This window comes from Pan paniscus, chromosome 3, assembly GCF_029289425.2.
Source record: "Pan paniscus chromosome 3, NHGRI_mPanPan1-v2.0_pri, whole genome shotgun sequence".
Lineage (NCBI taxonomy): Eukaryota > Metazoa > Chordata > Mammalia > Primates > Hominidae > Pan > Pan paniscus.
In genome coordinates, this window is record NC_073252.2 from 154,215,468 (window position 1) to 154,229,371 (window position 13,904).

Genomic DNA, 13,904 nt, shown 5'->3' on the forward strand with positions numbered 1-13,904 from the left:
CGGACTCAGGCCTGCTATATTAAATCTTTTCTGTACATAAGGCATCATGGAGGCAGAAATGGCAGGAAACAGTTACAGGAAACACCCCATGCAGTTGAGGAAACAATGAGAAGTTGAGATCACTAAAATTTGGAAATTTTGGAGGAGTGGCCTCCTGGAGTGAAACTCAGACCTCAGAGTAGGGCATGGTGTTCAGCTGGCCATGATGTCTCTGAGTCAGAGAAAGAGACTGGAAGCCGGGATTCAAACCTCCACTGTAGGACGGGTAAGCAGACAGCTGATGCTGGCGTCTCTAAGGGATGTTGGATGAACTGGTCCTGCAAATGATGGGAAAAATTCAGTCTAGACAACCTTCTGATTCTAAAACAAACTGCCACTGCCAAAGGAAGAAAGAGTGTGACTGGGGCAATGCTAAGAGGAACAGGGAATCAAGTTAACATGCAAGAAGGAACAAGTCCTTTTTCCAGTTCTTTAGTCTATCTCTAGCATTCTCTTTTGGTAGATCCTAATGGAGCATTGGGCAAAGAGGATGTGGTTTTCAGAATTTCAGCCCCAGCTGCACTAGTCTAGAAAGGTGGATGTGGAGCTGAGACATTAGCTTAGTAGCTAGAACGGGATTTTGATTTTTCTCAGACCACCCCATGAAAACTTAGAAGGCTTATGAAGGGAATTCATACATTATAAAATTGCAACCAGAACATTTGGGATGATGCTGTGGGCGTATTTGCCATAGCAACACACACTACTACAATAAAATATAAAAAGTAAGTGACCTGTGAAAAGTAACATGTGTGTACCAAATGAGATAATTGTATCCATCACGTGGCTCCTAAGCCATTTCCATGGACAGCTAATTAAAAATAAGCAAGAATCAGAATTATGTCATCTCATCCTGGATGGCGGTGGTCTCCTCTGTATTCTTTTCTATGTTGGGAGGTAGGTATCATAACCATGCAGTGGCCATAGCCAAGTTTAGTAAAATTTTCAGCCTTTAATATCTTACCTGATATTGCTATGTTTTTGAATATTACAGCCTGACCTTTTTTTTTGTAGCAATATGAAGTCCCTTCTACTGTCTTCTACCTTGCTGTCATCCAACTCATGTGACCCCTATTAATTTTAACCTGATTACTGCCACTTCCTATGTGCATGGAAATGCAGTCTTGGTTGCATTCATTCAGTCCAGGTAGCAATGTGCAAAAAGATATGAAAATAATAACTACTAATGGTTGCACAACATTTTGAATGTATTTAATACTACTGAATTGTGTAGTTAAAAATGGTTAAGATGGTTGCTGGGGTCTGCTAAAGTCTTTCAAAATTCATGTGCTGAAACTTAATCCCCATTGTGGTGGTATTAAGAGGTGAGCCTTTGGGGAAGTGATTATGTCACGAGGGCTTTGCCCCCATAAATGGATTAGCGTCTTATAAAAGAACTGGAGGGAACTAGCTTAGTTCCTCTTACCCTTCCATTTCTTCTGCCATGTGAGAACACAGCATCTGTGCCCTCCTGAGAATACAGTACCACGGCACCATCTTGGAAGCAGAACAAGCAACTCTCACCAGACACCAGACCTGCTTGTGTCTTGATTTTGGACGTCCCAGACTTCAAAACTGTGCAAAATAAATTTCTATCATGTGTAAACAAAAAAAAGAAAGAAAATAATAACTACCATATATTAATCACTTAGCCTGGGGCAGAAATTTTCAATAGTATTTATACATTATCATGTATAAATCCTGCAGGACAGGTGTTATTTTCTATTTTATAGAAATGAACACTAAACTGAGGTTCATGGATCTGTAACACCTATATACTTTTTTGGGGGGTTGGGTGGGGATAGAATCTCACTCTGTCGCCCAACCTGAAGTGCAGTGATGTGATGTCGCCTCACTGCAATCTCTGCTTCCTGGGTTCAAGCGATTCTCTTGCCTCAGCCCCCCAAGTAGCTGGGATTACAGGCGTGCACCACCACGCCCAGCTAATTTTTGTATTTTTAGTAGAGATGGGGTTTCACCATGTTGGCCAGGCTGGCCTCAAACTCCTGACTTCAGGTGATCCTCCCGCCTCGGCCTCCCAAAGTGCTGGGATTACAGGTGTCAGCCACCATGCCTGGCCTGTATATTCTTTATAACAGGCCACACTGCACCTAGATATCTCTTACTAAAGATCTTATTTTCTTTCTTAAACCTCATACGCAGTCTATCATCACAAATAGAGCCTTGGCTTAGCAGAAAAAGTCTTGGAGTAAGAGCCATAATCGCTAATCTCTGCCCTTTTATCTGTAACTTAATTGGGCTACCATTTTCCTCTCTTAAAGCATTAACATAGATATCTGCTAAGGAAAGCAATGAGTTAGAGTGGAAATATTATGAGCCTTGCAATCAGATATACAAAGTTTTAAATTCAAGTTCCATCTTTATTACCTGAGTAAGCTTAGAAAACTTAGCCAATTTTCTCAACTGCAAAGCAGAAAGAATATCTAAGTCACAAGATTACTGTAAGAATTAAAATAGTCTATGTAAAATGCTGACTATATTTCATTTGTTTTGTGAAATTGATTTAACAAATTTCCTGTAAGGTTTTAACTGTATGCTGAAAGCTTCCCATCACTTGTAAATTGCTTTTGACTATTTGGTAAGGAAATAGTTAGATCCCTTTATTTCATGTCTAAATTCTATGAAACATATTTATAGATGTTTATTTCTCATTTCCTTTCTGTTTCATGCGTCCAAGGTCCTGGCCACTAAAAACAAAACAAAACAAACCACATCCATCATATGTACTGTGTTCTTGCCTAGTTTTACTAGCCATTTCACCTCTCTTATTTTCACAGGAGGAGTGGAGATGTTTTATTTTATTTTTAGAGCCAACACTCTAGGTCAAATCTAAAAACAATTTTATATAATTGAACTCTCGCTCACCAAAATTATCCTTTTATTTTACATCAGCATTTTTCTATTATTACATGCATTAGAGACAGCACGACTTTACTACTATACTTCAGAAGGCAATGAAAATGCATGCTGTGCAAAAAGGACAGCAATGCGAAGCCTTAGTAAAGTGTGAATTATTTCCTAGTTGAAAATCCAGAAGTGCTTCCCATTACGGAAGTAAAAAAACACTTTCAGTGAGGTGTATTTAATTGGGCTAAGTCATTTTCCTGGACCAAGTAATTATTACTTATTATTTACATGTATTTATTCTCATCTATGGTCTTTGTTATATTTATCATGAATTTCTTCTTCAACTGAAATTCTGTTTTCACAAGATTAAGTCTCACAGCCTTTTAGAAAGATTTGTTCACCACATAATCAATAGTAATTTTACAAGCAAAGGAAAAATTTGAGTATACAGTTAAGACTTTATAGGGAATGAATTGAATCAGTTCACAAATTAAATAAAAGCTGGCTTTCTCCTGGATTTCATAAAGCTATTGCATATATACCAATAATAAACAAAAAAATGAAGAATTAAAAGTCTTATAATGTAGATTTATCATTTTCTGTTAGAGATAAAATTAGCAGGCACAAAATCAGTGTTCTATATCTTTGCATGATAGGATGCTAACAAAATAAAGTCCAAATCTCAATGACTAAACAAACAAAAGCTTGCATCAAATCATATGTGGATAGACCAACTCGGAAGAGGAAGTCTCCTATCTGGATGATTCAGAGACACAAAGTTCCTCATTTTATGACAGTGCTCTCCCAAAACACAGTTCTAGTATGACTACAGCCGGGAAAAAGAGAATATTGAGAGTACAGTACCCACATTTTCAATGTTTAGGTCCATAAATGATGCTCATTGCTTTTGCTCAAATTTCACAGCCTATATCTAGTAACATAACATAGTCTTGTCTAATTGAGAAAGGACATGGTTAGTTAAATCTTTCTCTGTTGCCAGAAGTAGTGAACAAACAGATATCAATGAGCATTAGAAACCACTGCAGTACTCAAAATGTGCTTTTAATTATATTTATTCAGTAAAAGCACACTGTGTGTTTATATGTACCAGGTAGGTATTGAGGATGCTGTGGTGATCAAAATAGACATTTAAAAAATCCTCAAAAAACTTACTGTTCAGGAGTAGATCTACACACACCAGACTTTCAACAAACAATGTCTCTCAGTCAGTCCATTGGCCTGGTTCATGATCCAAGCAAAATGGCTTTGTGCTTGATCTGGGTGCAAAAATACTCCAATTTTACCTTGAACTACAAAGTTTCTGGACTTTGTACATTCAAATGTAATTTCCGGCCTAAGCAAAGTAACAGAATTGCAGGTGTTTAGCAGCTGGGTGCCCAAGTGTGCACTGTTTCAGCTTGACTTTTTATTATACAAGTGCATGCACAATATTTGCTACTTCTGTACAAGCGGGCAGGGTTCACCAGGTGTTATATTAAATTATGGATTCCTAGTCTAGGTATACAGCACTGGATTTACTTTCCTAAAGTCCGCACATCATTAAGCCTCACAAGAGGAAAGTATGTTGAGATCAAATTTAGAGGCATATGGCTTGCCACAGGCTTCAGTATTACCCTCTCTTCCTGGTCCCATTGCGACACTGGATTGGTTAGTTACAGAGAAGAAAGTAATGTCCATGAAATCCAGGTTTCATACCTAAGTTTTATTGTTGTTTATTTGTTTATTTTAGGCAAGAAACAATGACACCATGTTCTATACCACAAGCCCAAGAGGGTCTGGAAGCTATTTTTTTTAAAGAGAATCTTCTCTATACAAAAACATGGAGCTGAATGGGGAAATGGAGATTAAAAGTATTTAATAGATTTAAGTGGGTCTAAATATGCTACAAGGGAAATCAAGACAAACTAACTAAAACTCAGGGAAAATTCAAATAATGATCATTGAAAACAAACAATGATAGCATGATAAATAGCCATAGATTTGAAAGGGTGTGTGGGTGGGAGGGAGAAATTAAAAATGTTGATGTATAGGTACAAACCTATAGGTAGATAGAGGAAATAAATAATAGTGTTCAATAGCAGACTACAGTGACTATAGGTAGCAATAATAAATTGCATATTTCAAAGCAGCTAGATGAGAGGATTTGAAATGTTATTAACATATAGAAATGATAAATACTCAAGTTGATGGATACGCTAAATACCCTGACTTGATCTTTATATATTCTATGCATGAAAAATACAGATACCCCACACATATGTGAAATATTATGTATCAATAAAAGAAATAGAAGAAAATAAAATAAAAGATAAAAATGTAAAACAGACCCCCAAGCGGAAAGGAAAGCAACATTTGGATAATATCCAAGTGGCTAGTAGAATATATTCAAAAGCAGGCTATTTAAAAAGCCACTCCAGATGGGGTCACAAATATGCTTAGCCCAGTATGGATGTAGTCTACAGAAAGAAGCCTTTGGTTTTCAATGGGGTCATTTGCCAGGAGGCTGAATCCCTCAGGTGCACATGGTATTTAGTATTCAAGCCATTCCACAGAGTCAGTGACAAGATCAGTGAAATGAAGTCTTTCACCCTAACCATGACATTTCTCTTAAAAATTACCAAACAAGTCATTTGTTTGGTAATGACTTGTTTACCAAATGAATGATGAGACAACTTGAATAAATGTGCAATTGGATATGGCAAATCTAGTCTATGAGGCTCAATATCTAAAAACCATTATACTAATTGATCCCTTGCTCAAAACTGTTTATCTCTTGGATAAAATTGCTCATAGGACATACTGATCATGCAAATCATTCTTCACTAAATGAGATCTCAAACAATTCTGGTGCTGCTAATTTGACTTCTGGTAGTCAGCACTCCAAGATTTGATTCAATTATGTAAAGATAAGAACACCACTATTCCAGGATGATAAAGAAGTATTAGAAATGATTCTTCCTGTTATGGAGACTCTAAACCAAAACAAACACACAAAACAAAAAATAATCAAAATAGACATGTTTTCTTCAGCATAGGCTGCCATAGCAAAATACTACAGATGGGGTGACTTAAGCAATAGAAATTTATTTCTCACAATTCTGGAGGCTAGAAAGTAGAAAATAAAGCTGCTGGCAAGGCAGGTTTTATTCTAAGGCATCTTATTTTGGCACACAACTCACTGTATGCTCCCATGTCTTCCTCTTTACATATATGCTGGTGGTTTGTGTGTATGTGGTTTGTGTTTATGTGTGGAAAGAGAGAGAGAGATAGTGCACACAATCTTTCTGGTGTCTCTTCTTACATGAGTACTAATTTCATTATGATGGACCCACCTTCATAACCCCATCCAACCATAATCAAAGGCCCAAACTCCAAATACTATCACATTGGGTGTTGTAGTTTCAATGTATGCATTTTAGGGGAACACAAGCATTCAGTTCACAATGAGACTTGTATGAGGATAGGAGTATCACTATTCCAGGAAAATAAACATGCATTAGAAATCATCCCTTTCCTTATGGATCCTGTAACTAACATAAGCTTATGAACAAACAAACACATGAAATAAAAAATAATCAAAATAAGATTTTAAACGATGCTAAAATAGCAGATTGCAAAACATAGTCATTCAAACAGTGAATGAATGCATGGATAAATTTTGAAGGTATATATATAATGTTTATTAATTTATAAATCTATAATAATCAGTAAAACATGTATTTTATGATAAACATGAAATATATAGAATATAGTAAATATATATATTTATTTACTTTTATTTTATAGAAAACATGTGCTATATGACTTTTTGGAAGAAATAAGAGATATATTGAGTCTTACATCACGAAGAGTAGAATTAATGCTAGTTTAGAATCCAAATCAGTTTTATTACCAATATGTATCACAAGTAGAGACATAAGAAAGCATACTATTTAGAAATAGAGATAAAAGATGTTCATAGGGATAAGTATGGATTATAATTATATAGCACTTGAAGTGCTATACAAAACAGTTGTAAGTACAATTGTTTTTATTTGAAGTTCTTTTTAACAGTAAATGCTTCAAGATGTGTTTGCACTTGCAAAGCATTATGCACATGTGAACACGTGGGATTTAAGCTCAACAGGCATTTATATTTGATGATTATATTTGATCATCATTATATTTGATGACTCTTGCAATCCAAACATACCGCTTGAATACAAATTACTAGTCAATAGGTATATAACACATTTTATTAATACATTTCTGTCATTTTTTATCTGATATGAATAGTGCATGCTGTCTTAGACTGATTAGGCTGCTATAACGAAATATCTTAGACTAGGCAGTTCGTAAACAGCAGAGATTTATTGCTCACAGTTCTGGGAACTGGGGTCATCCAAGATCAAGGCAACCACAGATTCGGTGTCTGGTAAAGACTCTCTCTCTTCTTCAAAGACGTGCCTTCTTGCTGTGTTCCCACATGGTGGAAGAGGCAAACATGCTCCCTCAAGCATGTTTTAAAAAGACTCTAATCCCATCCATGAAGGCAGAGCCCTCATGACCTAATCAACCTCCCAAATGCCTTTTCTTAACCATCACCTTGGAGGTTAGGTTTCAATATATGAATCTGGGGATGTGGGGACACAGACATTCAGACCATAGCCTCTTATTCTGTCTTTAACCAAGATAAAAAGATTCATCCTAAGTAATTATTTTTACATTAGTGCTTTCCGCAAGGATTGGATAATAATGACAATGATGATGATTATTGCATTTGCACTTTTTTTGACCAGGTGTTTTATACACTTTATGATAATCTGCCTGTTCTGATCTGAATTATTTCCTCCAAAAATTCACGTAATGAAGCATTAACCACTAGCACTTCAGAATGTGCCTGTATTTGGAGACAGGGTCTTTCAAGAAATAATTAAGTTAAAATGAAGTCATTCAGTTGGAAGTTAAATCAATACAACTGATGCCTTTCTAAGAAGATATTATGACACAGACAGGTACAGAGGGAAGACCATGTGAAGGCACAGGAAGAAGCCAGCTACCTGGAAGCCGTGGAGAGAGGCCTCAGAAGAAACCAACCTTGTGGACACCCTGACCTCAGACTTCCAGTCTCCAGAACTGTGAGGAAATACATTTCTGTTGTTTAACTCACCTAGCCTTTGATACACTGTATAGTAGCCCTAATATTCTGATATACTACCCAACACCATTTATAATGTAAAACAAAAACAAAACCCACAAGATTCAGAAGGATTAATTTATTTGCTGAAGGCTAAGTTTGGTTTTATTTACCATTGTTTACACTTTATGGCAAACAATTTAAGAAAAGATGAGCTTATTTTTCTTTCTTGAATTTTTCACTGAAGGTCAGTTGGGTTGTGTTCAATCTAATTTCTTAGTTGGAAAGACTGTATCTTGTCTTGTTAAATTGAACTGATTAAAGCAAGTGCATAACAATAGGCAAGAAGATACTAGAAAGTTTAAGAGAATCACTCATGCAAATTCCCACATAATGTGTCATCCTCCCATACCTTAGAGACATTTCAAAGCAAAAATAAACTCGTCGCTTTTTATAAAGCAATGCATGCAAGAAAAGCTTCTACTAATTTAAATAAGTATTTATTTTGCTGTCAGCTATAAATAAATGCATTTCTTTTTTCCTATAAAATTGAAAAGGAGCATGATAATACAAAGTGAATCAGCTTTTTTGCCAGTAAAATAGGTTAAATATATCTTTTTAAAATCAAGTGAATGTATATTATTTCTTAGTTATGGTCGCTTCCTTTCTTCAACTTTCAGCATCTCTTAAGTTCTCTTTTCAGGAGAACTATAGTATAGCCTAAAGTTGGAATGTCTCTTCAAAACTCTTATTGAAACTCAATCTTCAATGTGGCAGTATTTAGAAGTGGGGCCTTTAAAAGATGATTGAATCATGATGGCTCTCCCTTCATGGATGGATTTATTCATTTGTTGATTAATGGATTACTGGGTTAAGAGGTTAACATGCTGTCATGGGAGCGGGTCTAGTGGCTTTACCAGAAGGGGAAGAGAAACCTGATCTAGCATATTAGAATGCTAGGCTCCCTTTCCCTGTGATAACTTGTGCCACCTTAGGACTCTAGGAAGAGTCTACACCAGCAAGAAGGCTCTCACCAGACTTGGCCCCTAGACCTTGGACTTCTCAGCTTATGGAACTATAAGAAATACATTTTGTTTGTTTATGAATTACCTGGTTTCAGGTATTCTGTTATAAGCCAGACATGGACTTTACCCTACTTAATAAGTTTGACAGTGTGGAATGGAGCTAGATTGCCAGCCAAAATATCAATACAAGTTCATAAATTTGCCTGTCACAGTTCCACAGATGCTCACAGAAGACATGAGACTCCTGGTTAGAAATAAAGGATTCTATTACTCTCAATAAAAGCAGTAGCAAGAGTATCGGTACTGTTCAGCTGGGTCTCTGCGTCTCACGTCTCACACGGAGACACAGGAGGCCAGGTAGAGCTTCCATGTGCTGTGGGATGTGCCATAAGAGAAGAACTTAGGGAATCCACCACTTCATACTAAGTAGTAAACAAACCTATTATTTTTATAGAGAAAAATTTGGTTTAACTCAGAATTATGTAATGCATTCCTGCAATGCATTTCTTCAGATCTCAAAATTGCCAGCTGCATAAACAATACTAAGTGGCTTGGGCAAAAGACAAATCAGTCTTGTGCTTTTGCATACTTGTCAAGATATATAAGAAAGCAAGAGACCCAGAGAAAACTTCCTCTCATCAGTAGGTGTTTAAATGTCATTTTATTTATTTAAAGATAGGTAGAGAGATATGTTAGATAATTTTGGTCCATGCATTATTTACATTTATTGTATACAACAACAAAACTATAAGAAAGGGACTGTAATCATTGACCATTTTCAAAAAATGTTTTAAAAACATTAAGTGATTAGGTGAATTGCTCAAGCAGAGTGGTAGAACCATGGTTCTGAGTGAATGCAGAGATTTTCTCAAACTCTGCTCCAGGGACAGAAGTGAATCCGTAAAAATTACCTTAAGTAAATCAATAAAAAATAATTTCCCTCAGCTCTGTTGTGAATTCAGTACCAGAGTCTTAGTTATATGGTAGATGCACTTATTGAGATGTTAATTTGCTTAAAAGATTGAGAGCTATCTGTGTTTAATTCTCTATATGTTTCCTCTTCTAAGTCAAGAAAGCTAGTCCTTTATTACTTGTTTCTGTGATTTTGTAGCCCATCTTCAAAACATTAGTTGTCTAAAGACAATGCATTTTTTGGTCTCGGTGGGGAGGACCTTGAAATTAGAAGAAGTTGAGTAGCAGGGAAAGAGTGAAGGAAAGAGATATATGCTTTGAGATGAAGGAGCAAGAGAAAATATAGATGATGGATATTAGTGGCCTCCCTAGGAAATGGCAGGATCTGTGACATACGTGAAGTGGAATTTGTGGTGGAAGTTGTGGCTAGGGTGTGTGGCATGTTTTTAGCTTGTATATTCAATCATGGGAATGTAACTACTGAGCTTAGTAGCAGTAAGTACTAAGTTCTAAAAGCCTCCTAAAATTTTCCTTCTGTTTAAGAACAATGTTACTTTTGCACCAAAGAAAGTAGACTGGGATGATTGAGACTGTTTACAGTCTAACCAAATAAAATTCAAGCTAAATCTAGCCTAGTTGAAATAAAATAATACAATTTTTCTTGAATGCTGGTGTGTCAACAAGTGACGTTGTGCAACATATAAAATGCCCCAAATAAATGACCAACCAAAAGTATTTTACTTAAACTGAATTAAACTTGAATGGAATTGAATGTGTTCAGTATCTGGAGTTTGAACTATTTCCTGAAGGGGTCATGCTATCATTATTTAGAGATATTTAATTGCCACTACTGGTATTTACCTAGTAGAAATGTACCTGCCTACTTCTTTGGGGAGCAAAGATAAATCATAGATGAGAGCCTGGTAGAAACTGAAGGAACTATAAAGAACATCAAATATAATTTTTCTTTTATTTTAATATTAAGATTTAAATATTACACAACCTAATAGCAAAACAATAATATGAAATAATGTCTTAAACCTAAATTACAGCAATAAAACCCAGACATAAAAAAGGTTATACTCTTTTACTCCAATTTAATGGGAACCCAACACAGGTTGAAGGTATTGGTTATGCTGGAAATCTGATTAATAGCAGCCCCCTTTAAGGAGCGCTAGGGAGATACAAGCAGACCTTCTAGGATCTGGTTAAGGCCCATTCTTAAATTCTGTGTGTTGAGTACGTGATTATGTTCAGTTTGTGAAAATTCATCAAACTGTATATCTATGCCATTTGCAGTTTGAGATTTGTATAGTTTACTTCATTTCCAAGTAAGAAAAAAAAAGAAATTTAAATTAGTTGCCTAAAATAAATTAAGTCATCTGAATCCTAGTTGAATTTTCTTTACAGTGCACAATTCTGTTTTTGTATTGTATATTATAAACCTATATCTGTAAAATAATAGAAATAACTTAAATATGGCAAAGCTTTAGACAAAATGAAGTTCTAATCAAATATACTTTCAAATAATTTTAAATATTGCCCTGAAGTCAGTCCTTTCTTGATACTAATTTCAAAAGTTATAAATGATATAATGAAAATAAATATTGTAACTTGAAAAGTTAATGTTTCTTTTTGCATAATCTCATTAGCTCTGTCCAGGTAGAATAATGGGGAATCTCAAAACACAATGGAGTGTGTATTAAATGCAAAATTCCATCTAGGGGCCAAATTGGGCACCTATAATAAACCAATTGCCTACATCTAGCCTATTCTATACAAATATCATAATTCTCTAGATATTTATGTGAAATTACAGACAATATATCAAATGACAAGCAATAAACGCATATAATTATTTAAGTATATAATTAAATTCCTTGTACACATTTTATTTTATGTAATGTTACCTGTCCTTGGAGACCTCAGAAGTTTGTCAGATGTGTTGGTTTACTGCAAGACAGCCACATTTAATTATCTGAGGGAAAGTATAACACAGTAGAAAAATATAGCTGGTTTTGCTTCAATCAATCCAAAGAAAGGGAATTATTATAGTACGGTTTTTGAATGATGTGCTTTATTTCACACACTAACCAGAGGCAATAGAAGCATCTGTCCCAGCAGAAGCCTAGAGACACCAGGATATTTCCTTGTTCATTCATAACTGGTACTTTCTTTTTCAGTCTTAACTGTATAAATGTTGCCAAAATATATTTATGCCAGTGTATCTTAATATAAATATTGAACTGATGTATTTTTATTGTCGATATAAATTTATATCTTCATATAAATATCAAACTTATGTATTTTTATTGTTGAAAGAATTATAACTCTTACAAAAATTTGTTTGAGTACGGTAGCTTCAATATTTTATGCAAATACCTTTCATGACAGAACCTATGATACCAGAATCTAAGAATTTCATTAGCTAAGGAACTCTTAATATAGTGAGCTCTGAGCCATTTTGCTTTGGTTTCCTTGGCAGGTGTTATCTAATTTCAGAAAATCATAAGAAATTTAATAAGTTAGTTAAGAGGCCATTAATGATACAAAAATTTCAGAAATCAAAAATGTATTAAGATTTATGATGACAATTAAGTGAAGAGTGCTTTTCTTTTAATTAGAGAAAGGATTATTCACCAAAAATGACTAATGGTATAACAGTCTAAAACCCTCATTTGCCACATGAAAAAACTTAGGTCCATCGCAGCTAAGATGATTAAGAGACATTTTCAAGGCATACTGTTTCACTGATAGCTATGCTAAGTTTGGAACTCCACTTTCTGTTTCTTGACCATTACCCCTTTCCTTCCTTCCCTTCCTTCCTTCCTTCCTTCCTCTCTCTTTCAGATTTATTGGGATATAATTCACATGCCATACAATTTACTCATTTAAAGTGTATAACGTGGGATTCTGCAACCATCATCCGAATCTAATTTTAGAATATTTCTGTTTCCCCTTTAAAAGAAACCCATACCCATCAGCTGTTAATTTGACATTCTAGCACGTCTTTTGGAAAACGTGTGTATACACTTCTTTAGGGTATATACCTAGAATAGAATTTCTAGATCAAAGCTTTGCGTGTGTGCAGCTTCAGTAGACAGTGTGAAACAGTTTTTCAAAGTGACTGTACTGAGTTATGTGTCTATCAGAGCATAAGAGTCGCATTTGTTACACATTCTCATTAACATTCGATATTTGCAATGCATTTCATTTTAGCCATTCTAATAGTATGTGGCAGTATTAAATTTTGGATTTAATCTTCTATTCTTTGATAACTAATGAAGTTGAATGCATTTTTATGTATTTCTTGACCATTTAGATTTTCTCTTTTGAGAATCATCTGTTCAAGTCTTTTGTTTGTTTTTCTATTAAGTTGTCTAATATTTCTATCTTCCTTAATACCAAAAAGAGAAGGAATTCCAAATAAGATCACATTTTGTGGTACTGAGGGTCAGGACTTTAAATATAATATTTGAGGGCACATGATTCAATCCATAACATCATCTGTTGAAAACAACTACAAATGTTCGATAAAATATTTTTTAAATGCTGTCTTTAAATGAGCTATACGTAGACTAACAAATAAGAGGAATCTATCTAAAGGAAAGTTTCAATTCAGAGAGGTAAATAATCTCTCAGAGCAGCCAAGAAACTTTTCCCATAGTGGCATTTACTAATTAGGCAAACTTGGGCTTTGGAATTTAAGCTTCTGAAGACAAGAAGGATAAGTAAAGACCCAAAGCTCACCTCAAGTGGTATGTCTCATAAAAATTTTCCCCACTGTAGACTGTGATCCAAAATACTATACTTCCTAGGACACCACTTAGAAAGTTGTCTTGTCAATGAAAGAGCAAGAAAAGTAAGCAAAGGAAAAACACCGATAACAGAATCAGTCATGAGTTTTGCATAAGTTTACAGCC

The 13,904-nt window shown here is 35.1% G+C and overlaps 1 long non-coding RNA gene across 3 annotated transcripts in view; it reads left to right on the top strand.

Moving 5' to 3' along the window:
• The window catches only part of LOC117980099 (uncharacterized), a 180,044-nt gene that overhangs the window by 61,993 nt on the left and 104,147 nt on the right, over nt 1–13,904 (top strand). The window contains exon 2 of one of the 3 annotated variants that reach the window (XR_004671241.3): nt 7,919–8,045. The exons of the other annotated variants lie outside the window; for them this stretch is intronic. This is a non-coding gene — a long non-coding RNA (uncharacterized LOC117980099). The remainder of the gene's footprint in view (nt 1–7,918; nt 8,046–13,904) is intronic. 3 annotated transcript variants of the gene reach the window in all.